The following is a 13,382-nucleotide window of genomic DNA, read 5'->3' on the forward strand; positions in this document are numbered from 1 at the left end:
CATAGATCCTCTGGAAAAAGTCATTTTTTGAAGCTTGATGTAAAATTCGAATTACCTATGTTTAATGGTGAAGTGAATGCAGAAAAGCTTGACAACTGGATTAGGCAGTTGGAAGTTTACTTGAGGATCCAGAATATGCATGATGATGCCACAAATATTTAGTTGGCTTCTTTGAGAATGGATGAAGTAGCATTGGTCTGGTGGGAAGCCAAGACTAAAGAGGAGATCAAGAAATTTGGTAAGGTTACCTTAACATGGCCTGAATTTCTGTTAGCCATTAAAAAACAGTTTTATCCTCTTGCTCACATGCAGAAGGCCATTATGAATTGGCAAAATTTCAGACAACTTAAGGGTCAGAGTGTCCAAGACTACACCCAAGAATTCAGGAGAAGATCTCTTTTGTTAGGGTTAGATTTATAGACCCAAGAAACCTTGCTGAAATACATCAGTGGATTGCATAGCTACCTTAGACACACCATCTTGATGTTTAACCCTACTAGCCTGGACAAGGTTTGTGTCCAAGCTACCCATTTAGAGGCAAGGGGAAAAAACACATTTGAAGAGGGTAGAAAGAAGCCCCCCAAGGGGAAAAACAAAGAGAAAACCTCCAAGGGAAAAGGAAAAAAGAATGCATCTATCAAACAGGAGAGTGAGAAAGTGATCTGTAAACACTGTTCTAAACCAGGCCATGAGGAGAAAAACTGTTGGAAATTATATCCTGGAAAAAGACCTCAATTTAACAAATCCAAAGGGAAACAAAAAACTGCTGCTACTACATCTACACCACAAGATTTAGGGGAAGATTCAGGTGATGAAACCAAAATTACAGCCATGGTTGTGAAAAACTTGAAGGGAAAAGAAGTTGAAACTCAAGCCAGCACTAGTACCTCAAACTACCATGTACAAGCTCCTAATGAGGAAGAAAGAATTGAACTGTTTCATGTGAGGGTGATTTCAAAACATACTAAAATTGACACACTTTTTGATAGTGGGTCACAAGAAAACCTTATATCAGAGGACTTGGTCAAGCAGCTTAAAATTGAGACCGTTCCACATCTGAAGCCATATCCACTTGGATGGATTTGTAAGGATGCAAATTTACAAGTTTCAAGAAAGTGCACATTGCGCTTTGTAATTACTGCACATTTTATTGACACAGTTGAACTTGATGTGGTACCTTTTGATATAGCAGGAATTTTTTTGGGAAGTCCTTACTTGTTTGACTGGAAAGCTATCTTTCATCGCCATGAAAACAAATATCATCTGTTCAAAGATGGCAAGGAGTTCATTGTTAGAGCTCATCGCAAGAAGACAAATATAGCGATGGTGAATGCAGGACAGGTAAAAAGGCTGGTCAATTCAAGTAAGAATTTTGTTATTCTTATGATTAAGCCCAAGGTTGATGTGAATCATGAGTCATTTGACAATTGTGATCCAAAACGTAAATCAGATCTGTATGATGTAGTTGATGCATATCATGAGATGTTTCAGGAGCCAACAGGTTTGCCTCCTAAGAGGGAGATTCAGCATGAAATCCATTTGCATCCAGATGTCCTCTTCCAAGCATAGGCATGTACCGCATGTCTATTATGGAGAATGCTGAAATAAAGAAGCAAAACAAGGACTTGTTGGACAAGGGTTTCATAAGGCCAAGTACTTCGCCATGTGGGTCACCAATTGTATTAATTCCAAAGAAAGATGGCACTTGGCGTATGTGTGTTGATTTCGGGGCCTTGAACAAGATAACGGTAAAGAATCGTTACCCACTCCAAAGGATAGATGATTTGCTAGACCAGCTGAAAGATGCTCGATATTTCACTAAGCTAGACTTGCACAGTGGATATCATCAAGTAAGAATTGAAGAAAGTGACATTTGGAAGACAACCTTTAAAACCAAACAAGGACTCTTTGAGTGGCTTGTGATGCCGTTTGGTTTGTGCAATGCACCTGCAACTTTCATGCGGGTAATGGATGATGTCTTGCATCTTTTTCTTGATGATTTCATTATTTTCTACTTAGATGACATCTTAATTTTCAGCAAGTCTAGAGAAGATCATGTCATGCATGTTAGAAAAGTACTTGATGTTTTGAAGAAGAATCAGTTATTTATTAAAATGTCAAAGTGTGAATTTGGAAAGACTGCTTTGGTTTATTTGGGACACATAGTAGGAGGAGGTGCTTTGAGAATTGATCCTGCTAAGATTGAGGCTATTGTGAAGTGGCCTACTCCCAAATCCATAACATAGGTAAGAAGTTTTTTGGGTGCAGCTCAATATTGGAGGAAGTTTATCTCTAACTTCTCTTCTATAGCAGCTCCTATGCATGTAGTGACAAGTGTGAAGCATGCTTTCCAATGGGGAGGGAAGCAACAAAAAGATTTCGAATCTTTGAAAGAGAAGATTAGTTCAGCTCCAGTCCTTGCATTATCGGATTTGAGACAGCCATTTGAGATACAAACTGATGCTAGTGATTATGCTATGGGTGCAGTTCTTCTACAGCATGGTAAGCCTATTGCTTTTCATTCTGAAACTTTTAATGGTGTTGTTGTAAATTATCCTACATATGATAAGGAGTTGTATGCGTTGGTACAAAGCGTCAAAAAGTGGAAACACTACTTGATGGGCAAAGAAACTGTTATACATACCGACCATCAGCCCTTACAGTACTTGCAATCACAAAGCAAGTTACAACAGTCATGACACTTCAGATGGATGGGCTTCTTGCAACAGTTCCATTTGGTAATAAGGTATAAGAAAGGTACTTTGAATAAGGTTGCTGATATGCTTTCAAGGCCTATTATTGGTGCTGTTACTTTACTTAAGAATGATTCCATTGTACATGATAGTTACATAGAACAATATGCATCTGATGATGACTTTAAAGATGTGTATGCTAACTTGAGTAAAGGAAATCATGTAGAGGAAAATGACTATCACATGCATAACAATTTGTTGTTTCATTTGGGCAAGTTGTGTATACCACAGGGGGAGAGGATAAATGTCATAAGAGAAGCTCATTCTTCTCTTATTGCTGGCCATTTTGGTGTGAGCAAAACAGTTGCACATCTACAGAGGTATTGCTATTGGCCTTGCATGGTAGATTCTGTTTCAAGGTTCATAAGAGGTTGTTCATTATGTGCTACAAGCAAGCCTAGAAATAGGAAGCTTGGTTTGTATACTCCTTTGCCGTTATTTTCTAGACCATGGGAGAGCATCTCTATGGATTTTGTAGGAGGTTTGCCAAAATCTCGAAAGCAGCATGATTATTTATATGTAGTAGTTGATCGTTTCAGCAAAATGTGTATACTTATGCCTTGTAAGAAAACTATAACTGCTGAACAAACTGCTGAATTATTTTTTCATCATGTATGGATTCACTTTGGTTTGCCTACTTCCATTATTAGTGACAGGGATTCCAGATTTGTGGGGAATTTTTGGTCCAACCTATGGGAGATGATGGACACAAAGTTGAAGAAAAGTACTGCTTTCCATCTGCAAACAGATGGACAAACCGAAGTTGTGAACATAACCATTGTGCACCTCTTGAGAGGTTATTGCAGCAAGCATCCCAAGCTTTGGGATGAACATTTACACTACATACAACATGCTTACAATCGTGCCAAGCACTCTTCCACAAACACCTCACCGTTTGAAGCTTGTTTTGGTTACTTGCCAAAATCACCTCTTGATTTCATTCTTGAGAAAGATGTCGCCATTGAGGGACATAGTGACATTGACAAAGCTCGTTCATTCATTGAAAGAATTCAGCAAATACATCAGCAAATTCAAGAACAGCTTGAGAAGAGTCAAGGCAAGTACAAGGAAAGACATGGCAAGCATAGAGTCGATCACAAGTTTCAAGAAGGAGATGAGGTATGGCTATACATTAGTAAGGAAAGGATGCAAGGAGAAGGTAAAAAGTTGAAGCCTATTCGTTATGGTCCATTCAAAATCCTCAAGAAGGTTGGAAATAATGCTTTTCAATTAGATTTTCCTTCCTACATGCAAATGTATTCGGTTGTCAATGTGGAGAACTTACATTTGTATGAACCTCCTTTGATTGCTGATCATGAAAATGTTGTTCAGCTGCCATCTATAGAAGATTTCTCGCCAGAATTCTTAGATGAGCTGAAAGAAGATACAATCCTTGACAGAAGGACACACACTTCAAGAAGGGGCAGCGTAGATTATGTTCGGGTTGGTTTCAAAGGCAGCAAAATGAACAAGGCAAAGTGGATGGAGGTGGATAGATTGAGGGAGCTATACCCTCACCTCTTTAACAGGTAGTTGAAGGCTTTTGGGGTCCAAAAGCTTCCCAATGGGGAGGCGTGATCAGGTGCTCATGTCCTAAGTGTTGTAAAATTCTTAAAATTTAAAGTGCTTAGAACTGATTCAAAGTTGAATGACTGGAAAGTGCTTGTCTTCCCGATTCCGGTGCCGCAAACGGTTCGAAAAACGGTCTCCGTATGAGGAATTTATGGCAAAAAGAAGAATTTGTCCATAACATTAGAAATTTTAATTTTTCAAAAAAAAAAAAAAAGGAATATTCCGCCGGGCACGAAATCCGAGGCAACCACCAAACATTAAATGTAACTACAGTTAAGTTGGCGGAGTTTTAGCAGGAGTGCCAAATTTGGCGGACCCGCCATAATTGGCGGAGCTATCTGGAGTTAACTAAAGTTAGCTGGAGTTTTTCTAGGGGCAAACTGGAGAAACTTTAAATGGCCATAACTTTGGCTAGGAAAGTCTGTTTTGGACGAATTTTTATTTTTATTTTGGGTATTTGTGACCTTATGAAGTCATTGGTGCAGGTATTACAACCATCTGAGGTCAGTTTTAGAGGTTTTAGAGCCATGAAAGTTCTAGGAGCCACTAGGGCCCAGTTTTGTGAAGACTGTATAGGGTTGCAGGTATCCATTGGAGGTGATCTAATAGTCAATCCTGAAGGATTCAAGTGTTCTGAATCCAGTTTTACCATCTATTTCACCTGTAGATGCTTCTATTCAGCTGTATTTTCAATTTCATCATTTAATAAAAACAAGGACAAGCCCGGTTGGGAGCTTTGGACCCAACAAACGTAGCCCTGGAGGGGGTGAACTGCTTTATCAACTTCTTTGGCATTTGTGGTTGATTTATTTTGTAGAACAAATTTGTTTTAATGTGTTAAATAGTAAAAGGAAATAACTCTGCTATGCTTAAATGGGTCATGAACAGCTGAAAATTTCATGAGTTTTCTTTCTGCAAGACATGAAAATCTTTTAAACATGTTTAATTCTTAATTGAATACCTTGCAAACAAATTTCAAGTAGTTTCAAATTCAGATCATCAGTATTGCTGAATGTATCAGGGGAAGCTTCGATGAAGGCTTTGTGGGACAAGTTAGGGACTTTGTACCAATCTAAGTCTCCGGTGAATAAACCGTTCCTATGGAAAATGTTGTATAACATGAGGATGAGAAATGGAGACTCGGTGATAGAACATCTGAACACATTTAATACTATGGTAATCCAGTTATTATCTGTTGATATTAAAGTTTCAAATGAATATAAGTGCATTAGTTTGTTGTGTTCTCTACCAGATTCGTGGGATAGTCTGGTTGTTGCAATAGGTAGCAATGCAACTACCTTGCAGTTTGATGAAATAGTCTGATACTTGTTGTCAGAGGAGATGAGATAGAAAAATATGGAGGGCTAGAATGGTGATGTCTTGTCTGTACGAGGATGGTCCTAGAAAAGAAACAAAAATAAGTCCTTGAGTGGGAGATCTAAGTCTAGAGGGAGACCTAAATCTCCAAGAAAACCTATAAAGGTGTGTTGGAAATTTGGAAAGGAAGGGCACTTCAAAAGGGACTATAAATCTAAATCTCCCGAGAAAGGAAAGGGATCTCATAATGATCCTTTTGCAGAGGTGAAAAATACCTCAGATGAAGGTGTGGATGTGTACTTGGCTTCTTCTTCAAGTATACATGTAGATCATGAGGCATGGTTGATTGCCTTAGGTGCATCCTTTCACTTCACTCCCCATAGAGAGTGGTTCTACGAGTATGAGAAATATTATGGAGGTGATGTCTTCTTAGAGGATGGAAAGAAGGCTGAAATGGTTGGTCACAAAAAATTCAAGTTGAAGTTGCAAGGTGGAAGGATTAGAACACTTCCAGGTTTTTTGCATATTCCTGCATTGGCCAGAAATCTGATTTGTGTAAGCAAGATGGATGATGCAGGTGTAAAAACAATGTTCGAGAAAGATACCTGCAATATGGTTCAGGGAGAACTAGTATTGATGTGGGGATTTTGGATTGGAACTCTATACAAGCTTCAAGGTAACACTATTATTGATGGGTGAAACAATTATGTGGTTCTTGAAAGTGGAGCAAAAAATCTAGTGGTCTCTGGAGAAAAGACCATGCTATGGCATCAAAGGCTTGAACATATTGGAGAGAAGGGCCTTCAAATACTTCATGGTAATGGTATGGTAGAAGGTATGTCTAATATCTCTCTGGATTTTTATTTTTGTGAAAATTGTGTATATGGGAAGCAAAATCGGGTGAGTTTCCCCTCTAGTGGTAAGAAGGTGAAGCATATATTAGAGCTTGTGAACAATGATGTGTTTGGACCTATGTTGGTTCCATCACTGGGAAATTCTATGTACTGTGCATCATTTTTAGATGAATTCTCAAGGAATACATGGATATATTTCCTTAGGAATAAATATGAAGTCTTTGATAAGTTTAAAGAATTTAAGGCTCTGGTGGAATACCACATAGAGAAGAAGATAAAGGTGTTGAGGACAGATAACTGTGGAGAGTTTTGCAAGAAGGAATTTGAAGAGTTCTCTAAGAAGTGTGGTATAGCACGTCATAATACTACTCCATACACACCTAAGAAAAATGGAGTTGCATAAATAATGAACAAGACGTTGATGGAAAGAGTAAGAAGCATGCTCAATGGTGTTGGGTTAGGACAAGAATTTTGGGCAGAGGTGGTGGAGACTACGTGTTACCTAGTGAATATATCACCTTCATCAGCATTGGAGGATAAGACTCCACAAGAGGTATGGACAGGTAAGAAACGTTCTCTTTCACATCTAAGGGTATTTGGATGTGATGCAGATGTACATGTTCCAATGGAGAAAAGAACAAAGTTGGATAGTAAATCTGAAAAGTGCATCTTTATTGTTTATAACGATGGTTTAAAAGGTTATAAGCTTTGCAACCAAGAAACAGGGAAGGTTTTGTACAACCGAGATGTGGTGTTTAGAGAGGTGAAATATGTTATCAAACATGAAGTCCTACCAAAGTAACCTGAGAATATAGAGTTTGAGCTAAAGGAGGAAGAATCTGACTCTACAACAGAAGAGGAATCAGAAGGTGTAGAGCCACAAACTCTAGCTGTGAGAAGATCAGTTCAAGAAAGAAGGCATCCGAAAAGGTATAGTCCCTCTACTTTTTGTTCAGATTTCACTTTATCTATTAGTGATGATGATCCCAGAACTGTGAGGGAAGAAGTAGATTCAGAGGATGGCAAACTTTGGAAAGAAGCCATGGTTGATGAAATGGCATCTTTACACAAAAATGAGGCTTGGGATCTGGTGGAGTTGTCGGCTGGAAGGAAACCCATTGGTAGCAAATGGGTATTTAAGAATAAGATGAATGCAAAAGGAAAGGTGTAGAAATACAATGTTTGGTTGGTAGGAAAAGGTTATTCCTAGGTTTCGGGAATTGATTTTGGTGATATTGTTTCTCTTGTTGCCAAGTAGCTTCTATTAGATTACTTTTATCTGTTGTTGTTTCTTTTGATTTTGAGGTAGAATAGATGGATGTGAAGACACGATTTATTAACAGGGCTCTAGAAGAATAGATCTACATGAAGCAACCTCAAGGATTTGTGATGAAGGGTAAGAAAGAATTGGTATGCAAGTTAAAAAGTCTCTGTATGGGTTAAAAAAGTCACCAAGGATGTGGTATAAGAAATTTGATACATTTATATGGGGACTTGGCTTCACCAGAAGTAAATCAGATCATTGTGTGTATTTTAAGTTAATTAGTGACCTTGTTATTTATCTAGTTTTGTATGTGGATGATATGTTGCTGGTTGGAAATGACAAAGAAATTATCCAGGATTTGAAGACCCAATTGTCCTCCATTGGTGCTACAAACCATATTTTTGGCATGGAAATTAAACGAGATCAAGAAAAGAGGAAGCTCTAGTTAAAATAGGGGAAGTATGTCGAGATAATACTGCAGAGGTTTAATATGCAGGATAGTAAAGCGGTGAAGGTTCCTATTCCTGTAGGTGTAAATATATTTGTTGAGCAATGTGCCAAGACACAAAAAGAGGAAGAGGACATGTCCCGTGTTCCATATGCAAGTGCAGTGGTAGCCTGATGTATGCAATGGTTTGTAACTAGACCAGACATTTCACATGTAGTGGGAGTATTGAGGAGGTTTATGTCAAAACTAGGGAAGGAGCATTGGACAACAGTGAAGCGGGTTTTTAGGTATTTGGGTGGCACTAGTGATTATGGTTTGTTCTACCAAGGAAGACCTGGATTGGACATATTTTTGGACATCCATGGCTTTGTTGATGCATATTGGGTGGGAGATCTGGATCAGAGAAGATCTACAAGTGGATATGTGTTTAACCTATTTGGAGGTGTAGTCAATTGGATGAGTAAGAGATAGCCTATAGTGGCACTTTCGACTACAAAGGCATAATATATGGAAGCCACTCATGCAAGCAAGGAAGCAATCTAGTTGTAGAGATTGTGTTCAAGTATGGGGTTAGTATAACAAGCTATAAGGATAGACTGTGACAGCCAAAGTGCAATTTTCTTAGCAAAGAACCCTGCTATCATTCAAATACAAAGAACATTAATGTTCAATATCACTTTGTGATGGATATGGTTGACGACAAAAAGGTATTGCTGGTAAAGGTGGACACTTTAACAAGTGGGAGGATGTTGGGTTGTGTTATATTCTTTGCATGACTACCCCACATTGTGTCGAGAAATGTCGAGGGGTCACATGGGTATGAAGGGGGGCGGTAGCCCCCCTGCACAGGGTCCAGGGAAGCGCCCCTAGAAAATTTGTTTGGACCCTATATTAGGTGGGTAGACCTACCTATGGTTTTTTGCATGGATTTTGCACATGGTTTTGGGCATGATGGTTTTTTGTCCATGGTATTTTGTATATCTAGTCAAGGGAACTACAGTTATGTTCTAATCTAGGGTTAATGGATTGGGGTTTATGAATGCTTCAGCATGTATATATATGTATTGTAACATTGAAAGGAACATAATGAAATATCAATCTGGCAGTTCCGGTTTTGGGGTCCAGGTGAAAATATCTGTGTATATCTGTCTTATGTTTTATTCTCTCGCCATTGTTTATTTTATTTTTTTAGAATTCGTATGTAGGTAATTTCTATACGGGGTTAAAACATATAGAACATTCTAAACATGTTGTAAATGTTGGAGATGAGTCTTCCTAGACTTAGAAAAGACAAGTGATGGCACCTAGGGTGTTTTACTCTCCTTTCTAGGCTTTGGATTGATTTTCCATGAGTTGTAGGCCCTTGGGGTTGTGCATAATACTCCTCTTATACTACCTGATGGGATGTCACCTCGATATTTCTCCCTTCACTAATATTCTTCCAAGATTTCACTGTGTTCTCAACCTTCAACACTATACTCAATTTGACTTAGCGCTTATTAGAAAGTGGTTATTGGATTGATTTTTTACCTTAGACCATTAATGAGGTTCCATACATTCCCAATATCTTGAGTTCAAGATGGAATTTTAAATCATTGAGGAATATTTTTGTTTTTTTGGGTTTGTTAAGTAAGGCGACCACTTGTTGCTCATTGGTGTTGTTGTTGTGTTGTGCATTCCCAATTGGGTAGTGTGAGTAGAGTAGTGAGAAAAAATTTCATGTACTTTACCATATACTAGGGAATCAACTAATGGGATCAGACTATGTTAACAATCATCCTTCTTTCAATGACGTGGTTGTGAGTGTTACTTGATAAACATCATTAATTCATCTTGGGGCCCCTTGTTTATAAATGTAACTAGTACCAGTCTTCATGATTGTATTTGAGTCATGGTGTAATGTATTTGTCAAAAGAAAGAAAAAGAACATTATTTGTAAAAAGAAAAATTATTTATTAGCATGTCTTTCATGATTTTTTTTTTAGGTCAAAAGCACCCATTGAGTGCTCTAGGGCTTGTGTCTCGAGTCAAATTCTAAATCATGATGTAAAAGACCCTTCTTGGGCTCATTATGTCAAGGAAAGATTTGTTTTATGTAATTGATTATGTAAATCTCCTCCATCAAGTTGGTGTTCCCTTCCCTCATGTTGGTCTTGTTGAAGAGACTCGACCACCTCAAATACTATATATAGATCAAGTACTCGACCTATTGTAAGATCCCATCTAATCATATATTCATATGCAATGGATAGAACAAAATTAAAGGTACAAAGTCTAGAAGAGAAAAAGGAAAATATAAGAGATGAAGAGGAGAACCTTTTCCAAGCCAAATAGACAAAAATTTGCATGCCTCTACTCACACATGCAAGTAATATTGAGTTATTGCAGGGCTAAATAATTTGCAGAGATAAGAGAAAAGTTGGAGGTTCTATTTTTTAGAAGATTTACTTTGTTTGAGTTGACCTTTGGAGGACCAAAGCTTGTTGACTTGGATATTTGACTTTTTGAAAGAAGATTGCTTGGGAAGGCTGACTTGGTGGGTTGGAGAAGGTCATCTTGTTGTGTCAAAGGTCTTTCTTGTCTCATTTTATTTGGTTCTAGAAGAAGAGAAAATATTTTTTTGAGTGTTACCCTAGGAGAGGGGCTTTTCCTTGGCTAAGTGCCTACATCTTGTGTCCTTGTTGTTTTGATCTTCATGCTTTTATCTTTTGATAGTTGCTTGATGATGAGAATATAAAAGAAAACATAAATAAGTTAAAAGAAGAACTAAAGAAGACAAAATAAATAACAAGTAATTATTAATATAAGAAAATATTTTCTATCTTTTTTATTTTCCAACATGGTATCACAGTTATGGTGAAGAGGGAAAAAGGAAGAAGATCTTTTGGCTCTCATATTTCTTTTTATAAAGGTAAATAAGTCTTGGTTTCAAGAGGATATAAACCTCATCCAAGGTGGAAAAAAAAGAAATTAAGGTCTACCATTTTGAAGGAGGATCAGAAGTACAACGAAAAGGTTATGCTCCTTAAGTGTTTCTTCATACCGCAATCATCTAACCTTAGGCAAAGACTCCTGAATTTACAGTCAGCTAACTGACACCAAAAAGTTACAAACCTGGTCATGTAGGTCTAATTAATTAAAGGAGAACGATTTTGGGCTTAAAATTCTAGGGTCTGAAATCATCTAAGTTTTGTGCATCTAAATTTACCAATAGAGATTTGAATTCGTAATGTCCTATGAATAAGTTACAAACATTACCAAATCACAAGTTTGGAGTATCTCTTCTGGAAAAGAATTAGGCTTATCAGTCACCAAAGAAAATACCAAGCTATATAGAGGTTGTCTAGACCTATTTTAAAGCTACAATGATCAAAATATTTGAAATGAGTCTAGATACCTATGGAAGAGGAAAAATACTAGTACATGTATATAGAGGACCGAGTCTATACAGTGAAAAATAAGTTGAACTAAAGCATAAAGTGAAATTACTGTTGTATAAGGCATACATGCCTATTTTAAGCAGTTTACTATAGTGGTTCTTGAATCCCTAGTCAAAGGATCATAGTCAGAATAAGGAGTTTTCTGCACTCTTTTGAAGGAGAAACCAACCCTATTGTTGATGACAATGTTAGGAGATCTTCTTCTATCATTAGGAAAGTATACTATGTTTGACCCAAGGAAAGAAGAAGTACATAAAAGTGAAACGATAAAATCATTGGAAGAAATTTTGTTGAAAGCATATAGCATATTGGACTAGCTTTCTTGTCAAAAGCCAACCTATGTAGATCATGGCATCTTGAAGAAACTATTGCAATAGATCTTGGAAGACTAAGGTAAGCAGTTCTTGAGGTATGTATAATTACTTTATTCATTCAATATCTAACTTAAATTAGGTTAGGATTTTAAGATTTCTTTTAGGGTTTGTAATCTTCATATTATTGAAGCTTGTTGGAATCTAAAGCTTTTGTAAACCCTTGTTAGTATTTGAAAACCCTAAAGAGAAACACTAACCCTATTCTATTCCCTCATATAAACCCTAGTTTTGGTCTCTAGGGTTTGTAGGTAGTCTAGGGTGAAATGAAGGTAGAATTTGATATTCAAACTCTAGAGCTAATTTTTTGAAAGGTAACGTCCTAAGACTTAAGGTTTGGAATTCTCCCTTTATATAGATTGCATATTATAATTATGCTCTTATACTTGTGTACTTTGGTAGTACTTGTTAATAAATGTTGCAGGTATATAATGAAGAAAGAAAAAGTTTACAAAGATGTGATTATCTTATGAAGAGCATGATGTATAGAAGGAATGGTAACTTGGTAATCAAGTTGGATCCTTGGACACTATGATGGATCTTAAAAATGTTGAGAGGAAGACTCTACAAAAGATAAGTATTTTGTTCTTTATTTCTTTTATTACATTATTAATGGTTTTCTCCATAGATCTAGCTCCATTTCTATATTTGATTGTAAACCTTTTATTTATGCTTCCTTTGGAAAAGGAAGGTTTGTGGCTAGATTAAGAGGGAGCCTTCAAATGAATTTTGAGTCTCGAAAGAAGCATTGTTAGATAAGGAGCCTTTTAAGGTTTGTAGAAAGAAGCAACTCAAGGTATGTTTAAGATCACAATACTTGTAAGACGTTTTCATCATAAAAGATATGATCATTATGAATTTCTTATGTCTATTGTTTTGCTATAGAATCACGAAGGTTTGTATATTGATAGAGTCATTAATCTCTAGATTAAATCAACCCTTGTCATACTTTTTATATTTTTTCACTTTGGTAAAACACTAATCCTTAGGGTTCACTATAAAAAACCTATCCCTTTTAGGTTTTCTCAATGATATCTATAACATACGATAAAACCCTAACTCTTTAGGGTTTGATGAATTAGGATTTATGAGAAAACCCTTTTAATAGTCAATGTAAGATCCTAGGAATGAAACCTCTAGGTGTATATGTTTATGTTTGAATGAAACCCTAGCTTGGATGAGTTGTTGTATATCTGACATTAAAGTTTTGATGTTTATGGTTTAAAACAAAACCCTAGTAGATATTGATATAAGTTTTTAGGGCATGATAATAAAACCTTATAGGTAATAATGTTTTCGTTCTGATTTAGTTGTTGATATATAAGGATTTAGTCTTGAGGATGGAATATAAGGTTTGTGACAA

This window comes from Pinus tabuliformis, chromosome 1_1, assembly GCF_031772625.1.
Source record: "Pinus tabuliformis cultivar Carrire ecotype Pingquan chromosome 1_1, CPIR1, whole genome shotgun sequence".
Taxonomy (NCBI): Eukaryota; Viridiplantae; Streptophyta; class Pinopsida; order Pinales; family Pinaceae; genus Pinus; species Pinus tabuliformis.